This window comes from Ctenocephalides felis, unplaced genomic scaffold (genome assembly GCF_003426905.1).
Source record: "Ctenocephalides felis isolate EL2017-DRISC unplaced genomic scaffold, ASM342690v1 CF-g0.4_SCAFFOLD_01886, whole genome shotgun sequence".
Taxonomy (NCBI): Eukaryota; Metazoa; Arthropoda; class Insecta; order Siphonaptera; family Pulicidae; genus Ctenocephalides; species Ctenocephalides felis.
This window is the reverse complement of record NW_020538040.1, coordinates 146544749-146561398: the sequence shown is the minus strand read 5'-3', so window position 1 is coordinate 146561398 and position 16650 is coordinate 146544749. Positions and strand designations below refer to the sequence as shown.

Here is a 16650-nt window from a genome sequence, read left to right as displayed (position 1 = left end):
AACAATTAAATATTCACACATTTATTTTCCTACACGAGAAACAATTAGATCTACTTATATAGTTTGAAGCAAAATGCATAATAATAATACGTACGATAGCAATATGTTTCTAAATGAAAATAGCCCTGATCCGGCATTACTGCATCAATAAAATATTCGCTCTATTACCGAAATTGTAATAATAATTCGCAGATGGGAGAACGGACTAGTATCAAATCAAATAAGCCCAACAGCTTATAGAACTTAAGTACTGATTGCTGTTCAAAAATAAATAAATAAATAAAATATCTGTTAGTTTAATCGCTTAATAATTTATTACTTGACCAATTCATAGCAAAAATTATAAATAGTATAATATTATACAACATTTAATCCTCAACACAATTCAGTTAGTTTTCAAATTGTGCAAATATTCATAGCAAAGAGTCAAGAGGAAATGAGTCCCGCCTAAAATCACGGACGGTCTAAGTAACTTCAATAAATATCCCTAGAAGGGTCAAGCAAAAATTATGTACAATGGGGAGTAATAAAAACAGGTAATTGCTACAGAAGCAGGTCCGGAAAAGGGGATGTAACACAACTAAGAGATAGTACAAACATCTAACCATTTCGTTTGCATTAAATTATTCAGTTGGAGAATAGAACGAGCTTACATCAGCCGGCCAGACGTAAAACGGACAGAGCCACAACGGGCGTGTATCACGCAACTTACAACGGTCCAGGAATGGAAGATCTCCAGCTAATGTACTACGCCAGTCCCAAAACATACATAACATAGCAAATGAAATTATGTATACATATGCATTAGCTGACACGTACTTGCAGACTAAATCATTAATTCGAGCTCGAAATTCAAATTTCTTTACACGCATTCGAGTTAGGCCTAAAGAATTAAAATTTATGAATATATAATGATGATAATTGAAGCTCCTCGAATGCAAATGTTCATTTTTCGCAACCTATGTCTCACGTTTCAATGTCAGTACATATTTCTTTTTAGGCCTGGCGTGGCGAAATCGGTTCTAACGTGAGCTAGCACCAACTAGTTCCGGGTTCGCTGGTTCGATTCCCGCTACCGCCAAAGTCTTACATCAGGCAGCTTTGATGTCAAATTGCCACTTGAGGTTATAGTTCACAATATAATTTCAAGTGGAAATCGTCCTTCGTGGACATAGCTGCATCATTCAATCATATGATAACTATTAGACGTAAGAGCTAATATAAACCCCACACATAGGAGAATGGTAAACCGATCGGTTGCCTCTCATAAAATACGTTAGGTCATAAGTCTTCAACAAACAGCTTGTAAAAAATGTAAAGTAAGAGTTCTGATTGCTGTTGAAACAATAAAAAAATATTTCTTTTTCTCGTGTTAGGAAGTATCTGCAAATCAGTCCAAGCCCTTTTAGACCTTCAATATATTCATCGATGGGATCGTAAGCAAACAGTATTGTTTCAAAGAAATCCATTCCTATTTGACATTTAATTCAAAATTATGAACAATTATACGGACTTAAATATATGTTTGCAAATTACTGCTGAATTATACAAAAAACTAAATATAACATTCAATTAAAACTCAATAGTTATAATTGATATTGATATTACAATGTAATTTCCTAACTAGTACTTAGGAAAACATATGTCGTGCACCCAATACAGATAAACCTTTCTCTTTTTTTGACCTGTGTAATTAAATTTATTTATAAAAGTTTCAGCAATTGGTCTTAAAGCACGACTTCATACACGACTAGTTACAAATTAAGGGGTTAGGGGTACTTGGAATTTTTGAAAAATCGATTTTTATTTTTTTGCATTTTCTTAAGCGTAAAATTTCAAGTTGATTCGTTAATATCTTGAAAATGTTCTCTGAAAATTTCAAGTTGATTCGATGATTACTTTTTGAGTTATTGGACTCTTACCAGCGCATTGACGCAAGTGGAGAGCTCGATACTTATGCTCAAGATTATTCTCCCTCACCTCATGATGTTTTAAAAGCTTTTAAACCGATTTACGACGATCTCAGCAATGATAGTTTACTTTCAAGATGTGTAGTTCAAGATTGCCTCCATAATCAGAAAAAAATAATAGTTCCAACCAACTAGTGTAAAAAATATGCCTAAAAACGTGAATACTAGTTCTACTATCGTACAAATTGCTGAATACATATACATAATCATTATTATTGATTATGGATACCCTGGGACCTAATTGTGGGTGTAATTCCCATTGGTATGCTAAAAAATTGAATGCTGCACGTGTGAAAGTGGCAGATCAGCACGCCAACGAGAACACTCGGGAGGCCAAAATGCTTCGTAGGCAACAGGAAATGGAAATTTTGGAAACTTGCACAATGACTGATGAACTATTATATGGCCCAAAAATAGATGACTCGGTTTAAGTAATTCAATAATTCGAATTTCTGTACGTAAATCCAATGTGAAACTTTAAACGCGTTTTTCTCAAAACTATGTTTTTTTGAACCGGTGACTACTGTAACTCAAAAACCGCTTAGTAAATTTTAATGAAATTTATACAGTTTTTGGAATACATAATAAACTCGGGCAAGATCGAAGGATTTTTATTTTTTCAAAAGTTTCAATTTTTTAAGACCAATTAACTGTTGATTTTTTACTCAAAAATCTAGAATTTTTTTTCTGATGCTGCCATTTTGTTAATTTTTACAAAAAAAGAAAACCTTCGATCAGACCCAGGATTATATATTTATAAAACTATTTTTTTTATTTGATTGATTTTAGATTAATCTCTAGGGAGTTATGTTGGTCACCGCCAGGACCGTTTTTTGAAACAAGGTCAACAGCTATAACTTTGGGAATATTTATTTTATTTTTCTGAAATTTTTGTTACTTCAAGTCAAAACATTGTATAATAATGTCGTATTAATATTTTCGTAAAAAAACATCGTATAATAACAAAAAAAAATACTGAAAATTCTCATTTTTTCGTGCCTCCAAGTGCCCCTAACCCCTTAAGTACAAGTAATTGTACATTTGTATGCAAGTACAGTTTAATATACAAATCCATGTATCTTTGTACAAATGTGCGTCAATTCGCATCGGTGTGCGAGTACACGGTCCGAGGTTCGTGTACGGGCGGACATGGCGCGCTCTGGGAGATGTACCGGCCGGATGAATTTCATTAAGAGAGGCGAACGCGATTTGCGTTTTGCTCTGACCGCTCGCACTCTCAAACAATTCAATTGTTTTCAATTACACGTTATTACGAACCGTTTTATATGATGAAATTATCATCCGCACGCTTTGTGTTTATGCTGCTTGTTCAAGCACTCGTTGAGATTTCCACTGGAATTTCAATTCAGCAATATTCACCATTAATTTGTTGCCGGCTAGTAGGATTTTTAATCTATGACTGCGTTTGATTGTTGCGCATCAGGGATAATCATGTTGCTGTTTGAACCTACTTGAGATAGGTTGAGCAAAATGATACTAATGCCAAATAAATTTTGGTGTAATATCGCAATGCTGTAAGAGAAATACGGACAAAATGGTATATATGGAAACAATAACACAGTAGCCTTTTTTAAGTAAAACTTCTTTAGGTGCGACTAGGGTGTAAATCCGTACAAATGCAACGGAAGTGCGTTACGGCAGATAAGATAAGATAAAAGTCGAGTGCCAATGATTCGTCATTCGCTCTCAATGATATTATTTCTATACGGGTCGATTGTGATTAGTCGTCGCGTATGTGAATAGAGATCTGTCGTTGTATGCGTACCGGCATCGACGTTGTATGCGTATCAACAAGGAAATGGGCATAGATAAATAAACATTTTAAAGTTACATCCTAGTACAAATCTTGATTCAATGAAAAATGCCTGAATCAAAAAAATTTTACCCTGTCCCACGTAAATAATTATAATGAAAATAATAAAACAAATACAGCATTTGCGCCGTGTATGAAGCATAAGTTTATTGAAATAATTTCTATATTATTCGTAGTTTTTATAAATCTTTGAAGTTATTGAAATGGAAAATATTTTTTAGGCGAAACAGATATTACAGCTGTTCAAAGAATGAGATTATATTTCGCCAGCGAATAAGTAAAAAAAATACCATCAGTCAATGAATGTATGTTAATTTTAATTACATAAAGTTCTTCAAACATAATTACATGATGAGTGAAGTTGCAAAAACAATATTTATTTAGGCGTTGTTTAACATAATCCACTGTGTGAACGAATATTATAGAATTTATTAATCAGCAATTACTTTATTTCTCTAATGAAGGTTCATTTCTAAATGCAAATTACAATGACAAACCGATCATGTCGCATTTGAAGTATGACTTTAATTACATTATTGTTTTTAAATATTATACATACTTTTAATGCTATTATAAATATATAATTTATAATTTATCATTATATAAATGTGTATAATGGTCGACACTAATAAATATGTGCATCATGAGTGTTACCATATTACTAATAAACATTATTCAAAATTGTAATATGATGTGTTTATTTTTATTTAATATAAATGTGCTTTTTTATACAGTAGCAAATAAGTTTTACTTTAATCGCGTGTGAACCTTACGCGCACTCTTTTTTTTATACAAAATTATTTTTGTCAATTAGAACCAAAATAGTATTACTATACTAAACTAAAAAGTGAAAAAAATAGAGAAAATATAAGAAATGCAATAAATTGAATTGGAAACAAATCAACAGAACTAAAATGATATGATAAAAGTGATATAAGAAAATTTAGGGCGATATCGTGGTGATGTATGCCGCGGGCTGAACAAGTTTTATTAATCATTTTCCCTATCCTGTACCATTTTTCTTTTTAGCGCAAAAATTCCTTATCGTGTGTCAGTCATTTTATGAGAATTTCCGAAGTTTTCACGCTTTGCTCTCAGTGATGGAATGAAAAAATAATGAACTTGAAAATGTTCTAGCGTAATATCTAAACGCTCGCTTATATGACAGTAGAAGTAGTACTCATATTGTTTTATAACTTTAATGCCACGTTCCCGGTTTTCTAGCACTCTTGTGTAACGCAATTTAAAATTATTTTCAATATTTTTCACTTAGTGTTCTTGCAAGTATATATCAAGAAATTCTGTAAAAAGATCTTATTAGCAATAATGTCATACTCTCTTATTAGTTAGCTGTTTCTCAAAAGACCCGATTTTTAATATAGTTTTTATATACGTAATTATAACTGTTTATTCCTACTTAATACATTTTCACATTGCTACTGATGGAAAACAGGCTTTCGGACGCGGGTTTTCAAGTTGGAGCTTCTGATTGGGAGCCCATAGCTTTAACCACTAATACACGGAAGAGCCTATTATTATATAATTTACATAGTCAGTGATTTTGCACTGATATTTAGTGGAAATACAGATAAAATGACGTAATGTTTTATTTTTTTATGACTCACTTTTAACAGTCCCACTCCTTTTTACTCATCTTTGGTTCTTGACTATCAGTAACATAGTATTTTAATTCAGTAAGAACTATAATAACATTTATTGAGGAAAAAAACAACCTAATACAAAAACCATTTTGTCCACATAATATGGACAAAATGACATATAGGGTAAGGACATACTGAAATAATCATTTTTAAGAAAACCATTTACAAATAAATCGTTTTATCTTCTTTGGGACATTGGCTCCTGAACCATGAACCAACCATGAAAATGTAACGCTATTTCCGTTGCATTTGTACGGATTTACACCCTAGTCGCGCCTAAAGAAGTTTTACTTCAATAAAATAGATTTTATACAAAAATAGCAAACCATTCCTTTTAATGATAAATTTATGACCTGAAATATGAGGTAGGCATAAAAGAGGTAGCGAAATCAAACATATAGAACAGCATTGTGTATACTAAATATGATGAACGAGAATATTCTTGTAGTTATGATTATCCAAATGCTTGTAATCATTGTAATGGTATTGCTTTTTTATTTAGAGATGACCTGTTTATGGTGACGAAGCTTAAAAAAATTCATTGGGCAAATTTTGTTTTGATGATTTTTCACACATTTGAACAATGTTAACAATCGAATGATCAATTCAGTTGAAAAAAAGTTCAGCTGAATTAGCAAATGGAAACGGCGATTTATTCAATTATTGGCATCACATACTTTGGCCACTCCGCAAAACCTATTGGAGTTTGGTAGAGTTGTTTTACCATATCCACCATATATTTCTGACCTTGCAACTGCTGATTACTTTTTGTTTCGATCTTTCCAAAACTCCTTAAAAAGCAAACAAACCAATGATTATGATGGTGCCTAATTATACCTGATTCAGTTTTTTGCTTATAAAAACCAAAAGTTTTATAAAAGTGAGATAATGATGCTGTTTGAAAGAGGACAAAAAGTCATTGATCAAAATGATCAATACATTACAAAATAAAGTTAATTAGTTCCATGAAAAATATGACTTTAATTTTCTAACAAAAATCCGCAATTACTTAGTTCCCAACCAAATATTAGAATTAAAAAATATATTAAAGATTCTGAATTATATCTGATTTGGACTTAACACTAGTCTGTTTGACAGATGGCAACCCAATCAGTTGTCACATCTCTGTATATAATTATTATTACAATTTCTGTAATAGGGAGAGTATATTTAATGATGCAGCAATGCCGGATGAGGGCTATTTTCACTTGGAAACATATTGCTATCTATATTTTCAAGCGAAAATCGAGTATAAAAGATAAAACAGATTTTTTTACGTTACTGCAAAAAAATAAGCCAGTTAAAACCGTTATCATAATAATTGTTAAATATGAGTGAATGATTAATACAAAACCAATTGCAAGTTTATCTAATTAAATTTGCGCTTGTAGATTGATATTGAATATCTTATATTGTTTTATGTCAAAAGAACCGAACTTTTCTGAAGTACATCAAATATTCTGCGGAATAAGTGGTTTCTCTCCCTATATTTATTGTAAACACACCAACTGTGTTCCTTGACAGAAAGGATATAAGAATTCCACTGTCATTTTGTTGTCACATGGTGGCTGCACGCAGGCCTGTCTCGGTTAACAAGGGAATAAGGAGATTGAAAAACAAATCACACTTACGGAAAAAGGTTTTTCTTTTAAAGCTGCAAATATGCGCTGTATTATAGACTCAAGTCTCGCGTACGTTACTGGACATATAAAACAAGGTTGTTTTTACCAGAAAATAGAATTACGAAGGAAAAATTTGCTATAGAAAAAAATTAACAAATTCCATAATATAGACATCGTATGCAATAAATGAATAATATGTATGTATGAACAGAGTCTGAGAACAATTAGTTTTTTAGAATTTCATACATTCATATAAATATTTATTATTATTAAATAAATTACCAAAATTGGTGATCGCGACGTGATCACTATGGTATGATTTATTAAATAATAATACATAATTTTATGAGTTCGCGATTTATTTTACCTCTTGTCTTAATATTGCCACACTTTAAACAATTTATAACGGTTTCAATTACTTATTATCGCAATAACAGAACAAGTGGCTTGTTTTAGACAACAATCAAAAATTAATTATAAATTAAATTATCACATAGTATTTTTTTTTTAATTTAATAGTGCCAAAACCTCTTACCTTTGTTTCGCTGTTGGTTTTTCGTATCACATTTACTCTGCAAAAAAAAGAAAACCACTATTAGTAAATGAAAAAAAAAACTTACATACATTAACTCATTTTTAAATTTATTGTTTAACAAACCATCTGTATTCTTAAAAACTTGGAACAATTGTTTCACTATTTTTGACTATGATCCTATAAATGTTGCTTAAGATTATGGTTTCATAATTATATATATATTCATAAAAATTGACAACCAAATTGAATAACAAAATTGAATAACCAAAAAATAGTTACAATTCGATCAATGTGCTAAGGTTTACTCAAACGCTCGTGATTTTCAAAAAAGCATGATTTTTATGATGGGTACAGTCAATTGTGCCACCCTGTTTTGGCTTGACGTTTAGTTCTCGATCACCCTGTATATATAAATTCTTTCTGAAAATATGATGATAACGACCGAGAGAGAAAATCGCATATTGTCCTAATGCTCTGCATAAAAATACAATTCAATTTAGTGGTGCATGGCATCGAGCCTTTAGACAAATTACTAGAACTTTTTGTACCAAAAATTAAATTTTTTAAAAAACTTTAATTTTCTTTGAAAACAAATCGATTTTTGAGAGTTTAGAAACTTTTGAAAAAAATTGACTTTTTGCAAAAATATTTTATTTTATATAACAATCGCACTATGTAATTGTTTAAGAAATAAAATATCAAAACGTTGATACGGAACCTATGTATTATAAAGGGTATGGGCGCATTGCCATACAGAATCGGCCCCACCCTGGCATTTAAATAATTTATACGCCGTTTTATAGCTCTAAATGATAAAAACAAATATACCAATTTTCAACTTTGTACCTCATCTTATGGCCGAGATAACATTGAAAATATGCCAAAGTGGCCCTTTTTTTCAAACTCACTTTTTCGCGTAACCATAAAAGATATCGAAAATATTTTTACGGGATTCTATTCACATTGGCTCAGACCACATTATGTAGAACAATCGATGCCAAAAAATTGTTTATTATTAGCTGAAAAAGACAAAATAATTTTTCAATTGGTGTTTTCGTGCAGTGCGTTTAGTTGGACCACTTTCTAATTAGCGTTATTCGAAAGCCTAATGTTTCTTCTTTAAGTACTGCAAATATTGTTCAAATCAATTTGGTGGAACACATTGGAAAATTGAAAAAACCGGAGCCAGTACACCCGCGCATAACGCTAATAGTACCCTGCAATTGCATAGAGTTCGTTCGGACGCAAAGCAGTGCGCGATGCCCCCGAAACGATTCTTCAGAAATTCTGAATGCGAAAATATTTATTTTATAGTTATATGTATACATATAAAGTAATGATATAATAAAACATTGTAGTTTCAATAATTCCAAGAAACTTTTTTTTTAATGATAGTTGTAACATTGTGATAATAAAGCCCTTAATGCGACCAATCTTTATCAGTACTACAATACTAAAAAGAATATGACAAATGGCTATCAGATTTTTTTTACGTTTTTATTATTTAAAGTTCTTATAAAATATTCGTCATTTATGTAGAAGTTTTTTTATATAGTACTTCAGTAATTTACAAAAATTATTACTGAAAGTATATAAAATGTATTTATTAAATTATTTCGAAAATTATATTATTTATATAATATTTGTATTTTTTGCGTGGTTTATGCGAAAGATCGTGTTTTTCAACTAATTTTGTATAAGCTAATTCGCATCTACTTATAATATAGTGACAATTTAAATGAATTTAATTTCAGTGTATATTTTTAACTTTCCGTAGGGTAAGTTATTGTAATCGTTCAAAAATCGCAATCGAAAATTTTTGCACACTTCACGTTTCGAAGGTATCTGAACATTTTGGAATACAATAGAAAAAAATTATATGTGTGTCTGTGTATTTGTGTTATATTTCGTGTATAAATGATGTAATGAACATTCGATTCCTACTGATGGCGAGACGTACTGATTAGTTTTCAACAAATACAAGCCGGAGATACGGAGCAAAAATGGAAACCGAGTTTTTAAGAGAACAAAAAATCCGATTTAAATGATTCAAAAAAGCTTTTGCTTTTTCGGACGACAAGATTGTTTTTCGAAAAAAAAACAAAAAAATATATTTTTTGTTAACTCTCTTTTTTTAAAATCGAAAATAATTCTAATGGAATCAATAATTTTAACTTTGCCATTCAGTTTATGCAATTCTTAGAAATACTTTTCAGGCAAACATATTTAAACGTCATCGTCCAATTTATAAGCCCTTTTATTTTGTCTACAAATTCCAATGATAAAAGTTACAGTATTTATAATAATATATTTGAAAGCATTCAATAATTTTTCGAATATTTTCGAATTATTTCATTACAACACCGAAAGTTCCAGCAATTTGCTTTAATACACCACTAGTTTTAGGCATTTAATTAATATATTAAAACTAATAATGTCTAAAAACTTCAAACATCGTGAGTTTATACATATAACTATAAAATAAATATTTTCGCATTCAGAATTTCTGAAGAATCGTTTCGGGGGCATCGCGCACTGCTTTGCGTCCGAACGAACTCTATGCAATTGCAGGGTACTATTAGCGTTATGCGCGGGTGTACTGGCTCCGGTTTTTTCAATTTTCCAATGTGTTCCACCAAATTGATTTGAACAATATTTGCAGTACTTAAAGAAGAAACATTAGGCTTTCGAATAACGCTAATTAGAAAGTGGTCCAACTAAACGCACTGCACGAAAACACCAATTGAAAAATTATTTTGTCTTTTTCAGCTAATAATAAACAATTTTTTGGCATCGATTGTTCTACATAATGTGGTCTGAGCCAATGTGAATAGAATCCCGTAAAAATATTTTCGATATCTTTTATGGTTACGCGAAAAAGTGAGTTTGAAAAAAGGGGCCACTTTGGCATATTTTCAATGATATCTCGGCCATAAGATGAGGTACAAAGTTGAAAATTGGTATATTTGTTTTTATCATTTAGAGCTATAAAATGGCGTATAAATTATTTAAATACCAGGGTGGGGCCGATTCTGTATGGCAATGCGCCCATACCCTTTGAACAAAAGTTTGAAGAAGTATCTGATAATTTGATGTGTATATGTCTAGTGATCATTTTTGACAGCCAAATGGCATAATTTTTTCTTTTTTTTATCGGATTTCCAAAACCGCTGGACCTGCTTTTTCAAAATATCAACCAATTCTTTGTTTCATCAATATAAATAAAATGTTTTTTGATTCAATAAAATTGGACAATTTTATTTCTCAAAAACTGAATTGCCATTTTTGGCACTTTTTGTCCCGTATCTTCGAAACGGCTAGAACTGCCTTTACTAAGTCTCTCCACCAATAGGTATCGAATGTTTTTTTTAATCGTTCTAATCGGTATATCCGTGCTCACAAAATCGTCGACAAAAAATTGTATCGGCACATAGTTACATACACAGATACATCCATTTTTTAAGGTATGCCAAAATGTTCAAAAGGCTTTGTGAAATGTTCAGATTTTTTTGCAATTACTATAACTTAACCTACAAAAAGCTTCATATACCTGCAAAAAGATATAAGCAAAATAAAACCCGGTGCACACGACGCCAGATTTCATGCCGGACAGTTTGTTACCTAGCAACGACATAATCAATCATAATTCACGATCTTGCCCGACATATTTTGCGATCTTGCCAGCCAGATTGCACGTTTAAGATCTCTATTCACAACGGCGGTATACTCATCATAATTTCTGTGTAAAACCGTTGCCTTAGCAACGTCGGAATTTGATTTCATATTAACTTCTGTCCTCGAAAATTCCTGCCGTATTTAAATTCTTGCTCCCCAGAAATCCTGTTACGACAGAGATCCTGTTACAAGGAATACTGGCGTCGTGTGCACCGGGCTTAAGACAAATTTCAATGTTGCAAATACATTAGACAATGTCATGCATTAGACAAAATTACACATGTATGTCGTATCTATCAATCCATTAATTAATCTCATATCCATTAGATTAACACATTAATCCAAGTTAAAAGCTGCTTGCATATGTTTGCACTCGATATGGAAACAGAAAATCAATAAAGCAAATAGACTCGGCAAATGTGTATTGGTAAATGCATCGCATTGTTTGAACTGAATTTACGGCATCAGTAGACGTGCGCTCAAAATCTCAAACAGCATTTGCGAATAAATAAACATTAAACATTTAGACGGGCAACATGCGCATAAAATGCCAATCAAATTCGAATACAATGAATGGAAATAGTTGCGGAAACCAGAATTTCATTAAGTGATTTTGGGTTGAAAGAAAAATAAATTGACAACCGTAATTAGATATCGGTATAATTTTTATACAGCTTGTTATCATCTATTAATATAAATTGTAAAATATATTATCTCATAAAATTCATCTTGCAACCACTGTTTAGATACGAATTCATTTAGACAAATACAAAAGCTGCTTCGAAAATCACCCAAATTCACTTGCCAGATAATTACGCCACAATACTAGCTCAGCTAGATTGAAAAAGAAGTTTATTATCTATACTAAATTCTGTCAATTTAAAAATCACGGACACTTTTCATTTCATTTAACTTATTATCCTATTACAATACATGTAAAAATTATTAACTTCCCGTAGGGTAAGTTATAGTAATCGCAAAAAAATTAAAATAATTTTTTTTATATATCTTTACGTTTCAAAGGTTTCTGAACATTTTGGCATACCTTAGAAAAAATGGATGTATGTGTGTGTGTTTGTGCGCGTGTGTATGTATGTGCGGATACAATTTTTCGTCGACGATTTCGAGAAGACGGATCAAACAATTTGAACAATTCTAAAAACATTCGATTCCTCTTGATAAGGAGACGCTCTGATTAAATTTTGGACAAGTCAGGATCAGCCGTTCCGAAAATACGGGGCAAAAAGTGCAAAAAATGGTAATTTAATTTTTGAGAGAACAGAACGTCCGATTTTAATGATTCAAAAAAGATTTTTTTGTATTGACGAAATGAAGAACTGTTGAAATTTTTGGAAAGACATCTAGCGGTTTAGCGGACAAAAATGATCATTAAACATATGCACATCATATTATCACATAATTTATAGATGTTTTAATAATAAGAACAAATTTTCAAAAGCAATCAAATATAAGTTTTAAATATGTCAAAAGATTTTTTAATAATATGTTTTAGCAATTGCAATATATTTTAAAATCAAGAACAATAAAATATAAGTTTTACTTTCGTTAGGTTAAAATATTTAGTTTCAATAATATTTTGTGTTGTGATCCTGATCATTTTTACGTCCAGTGATTCATGCCTATACTAATTTTACGTGAAAATGATAATGTACACAGATAGGTTTTTTATGTGTGCTATACAAAGTGCAGCTTGGCCAAATATAGAGAGGGTACATAGAGCTGGTGAACGGGGTGCATTTACAAGTGGCCCTAATGCACAAAGCCAAAGCACGCAAATAGGGACTGCGACACTCAATCTATGTGGAAAGTAATTTTACTATTGTTCGGACGTATTTTCGTTTTATTATATTGGCCATGAAAATGACAATCTTCATGACTTTGAACTTTTACACGGGATGGTGGCTACCGCTGGTAGAATGGGTAGCGGAGAGTTTGATGGAACTAATTGTTCAAAGAAAGTTCTAAAAGAAAAGTCCGCGAAACAACATGTATAATAAATAATATATACGTATATATATATATATATATATATATATATATATATATATATATATTTCTTCTTTTATTATAACTTAGTGATAAATCAGTGATTGTGAATACATAAACCATACAAAATAAATCAGTGTTAAATACAGTCCAGAGTTACAAGGGTTAAATTATAACCCAACAACCTTAAACTCTAGTTATCGAAGGAGAGTTTTCATCAATTTCATAACTACTTGGTCATTCAAACCGTATCGTGAATTACAAGCAGTACAATAGTGATAACAAATTTCTAAGTTTTATTGCAAAGAAGAAAGAAATAATCTAAAGCGGCAAAATTCTATAACCACGTGGCGGACAAACTGGAGCAAACAAGCAGGGACAACAAAGTCTGAGGACAATTACAACAACACACGTAAAACTCTGTTTTTTTTTGTTAAAAATATGAACATATATTTCAGATACTGCAACATGATTGTAATTTCATGCCGACATAAATAATAAATTAAGATAAATTAGGCAAACAAGCAGGGACAACAAAGTCTGAGGACAATTACAACAACACACGTGAAACTCTGTTTTTTGTTAAAAATATGAACATATATTTCAGATACTGCAACATGATTGTAATTTCATGTTGACATAAATAATAAATTAAGATACAGTAAAATTCAGAGAAATTAACAAAATTAAGATAAATATGAGATTAAATTAATCTAATATAATAAGTTATTTATTTGCATGCTTTATTTAATTAGTCTAAATTAAATTAGATACGTACGCTATTTATAGTGAAACATAATATGGTTGCATATGATCAATCAATATCCCAGAGTTAGAAATCAAGTAAATCCTATTTCGACTACATTGACGACTTTACAATCATCCCATCCCTTGTAAAATGTCAGGACGCGTATAAATCAATATACTCCCCTCTCGGGGTCCTTGATTCATTATTTATTGACAATTCTGAGTTTTTGTGTTCTATTTTTGACGGAAACTTATTGACACCGATCATTTGCGGCAAGATCAAATTACACCTTATTCGAACTTCCGTCATGAGGTTTCGGAAACATCGCTACGCCCGAGGCAGGTGTCGATTCCGCGAGACATGTCGGATAGTCGAACTCCTCACAATACAGTAATCAGAGGGCTACAAAGGTACGAAGCAATCAGGATGGAAATTTACCTGTAGCGATAGGTATTACCTATGTATAGGGAATTTGGAAGGATAATTTAATAACTGAATAGAGGTGTGGGGTGTATAACCTTGAGGAAAATTGATAGAAATTTATATTTTGTAAACAATAGTTTAAATAAAACTAATAAAACAATTTTTAACAATCGAGTTTTTGCAGTATGACTTCATTTTACACAAGTGAAAATATGACCAATTTTGAATAAAGCAACAATTAATAAGAATAACATTTCCAAAAATTGTGTTCTTCAAGTTTGATTTTATTTTGACTAATGAGTTTTCTTACAAATATTGATTTTGAATCTAAAAAATTTTAGCTCCATAGTTACATTATTTTATTAAATTTTTCAAGACAAATCATAACATTTTTGGCATGTTAGGTAAGAAACTGAAAAAAACTAGAACAAAATATTTAAGTTTCTGACCAAAGTTTGAAAGTTTTACTGAAAGGGTTGAAATTGTCATTTAGAGCGAAAATTGCCACTATATTTAGATTTTCTCTTAAATAAGTTATATTTTTTTAATCAAAGTTGCAATACAAAGTACGTTATATCTTTTTTGGCATGTTAGGTACCAAACCGAGAACAAAACTAAAACAATACTTTTTAAGTTTCTGAATAAAGTTTTGGAAGTTTAACAGGAATGGTTTAAATGGTCTGTTTATAGCAAATCTTGCAAGTACATTTTGACATTCACTTAAATTAGTACGAAACATAGTTTTTTATATGAATCATCTAGAACAGGTGGCTCAAATATTCCTTTTCACTCACATAACATGTAATTATGTTGTGATTGTTGTAGAATGAAAAAAAAATTATTTAAGAATAAAAAAAAATTTCATGTCTATACATTACTCAAACTATGCAATATGCTCGGTTGGCTCTATATATGCATCATAAATAAGACGATAACGAAGAAATAAATAAAAAGTATATAATATATAATTTAAATAGAATAATTTACATTAAAACTTAAATTTACTAAATTTTCTAATATTTTATATACTCTTGAAATGTTTTCAATAATAATGGATAATTAGATAATTTATAACTTTCCGTAGAGCAAGTTATAGTAATCGCAAAAAAATCGAGAATGAAAATTTTTATATATCTTTACGTTTCAGAGTTTTTTGAAAATTTTGGTATACCTTAGAAAAATGGATGTATGTGTGTGTTTGTGCGTGTGTGTGTATGCATGTCGGATATAAATTTTCGTCGGCGATTTTTTTCGGGAAAACGAATCAACCGATTTGAATTAAACAAAAAACATTCGATTCATATTAATAGGGAGACGTGCTGATTAGTTTTTGGCAAAGACAGGTGATAGCGTTTCGAATATATGTACGAGACAAAAAGTGTAAAAACTGATAATTAAGTTTTTGACGGAGCGTCCGATTTGAATGATTCATAAAACATTGTATTTTTATTGATATAATGAAGAACTGATTAACTTTTTGGGAAGGCAGGTCTAGCGGTTTCTGAAGTCCAATAGAAAAGTAAAAAAACATGCCATTTGGCGGTCAAAAATGATAATTAGACATATGCATCTCATAATATCATATATTTTATAGAGATTTTAATAACAAGTACACATTTTGTTTATATTTATATGGGTTCTTTGCCAATATTAATCTGTTCAACAGCGACGTGGCGCTTATGCGCTTTGATATATCGTATCTAAAGCAGCTACGCAGCGCGATTGCTTTTAAGAAATATAAAATATAATTACAAATTTTTCAAAAAAGTCAATCTTTTCTCAAAAATCTCATTTCTTTCGAACTTTTCAACAAAAAAATAGATCTATTTATAAAATTTAATTTTTGATACGGAAAGTTTCAGCAATTTGCCTTAAGGCACGATGCCACACACCACTAGTTCATTTCCTCGTTATCTTCTCATTAGTATACACAAGTATAGACACGATTGCTTTGAAAAAAAAGTTCAAAATTTTGAGAAAAATTCAAAGTATAAAAAAAAATTCGAAATATAAAATATAATTACAAATTTTTTAAAAAAGTCAGTTTTTTAAAAATGTTCTGAAAAATTTCATTTTTTAACTTTCCGTAGGGCAAGTTGTAGTAATCGTAGTTGTAATATCTTTACGTTTCAAAACCTTCTGAACATTTTGGCATACCTTAGAAAAAATGGATGT

The 16650-nt window shown here is 30.7% G+C and overlaps 1 long non-coding RNA gene across 1 annotated transcript in view; it reads right to left on the bottom strand.

Moving 5' to 3' along the window:
* LOC113378115 overlaps positions 1–16650 on the bottom strand; it is a 212406-nt gene that overhangs the window by 156538 nt on the left and 39218 nt on the right. Inside the window, exon 2 of the long non-coding RNA XR_003367141.1 lies at positions 7623–7659. This is a non-coding gene — a long non-coding RNA (uncharacterized LOC113378115). The remainder of the gene's footprint in view (positions 1–7622; positions 7660–16650) is intronic.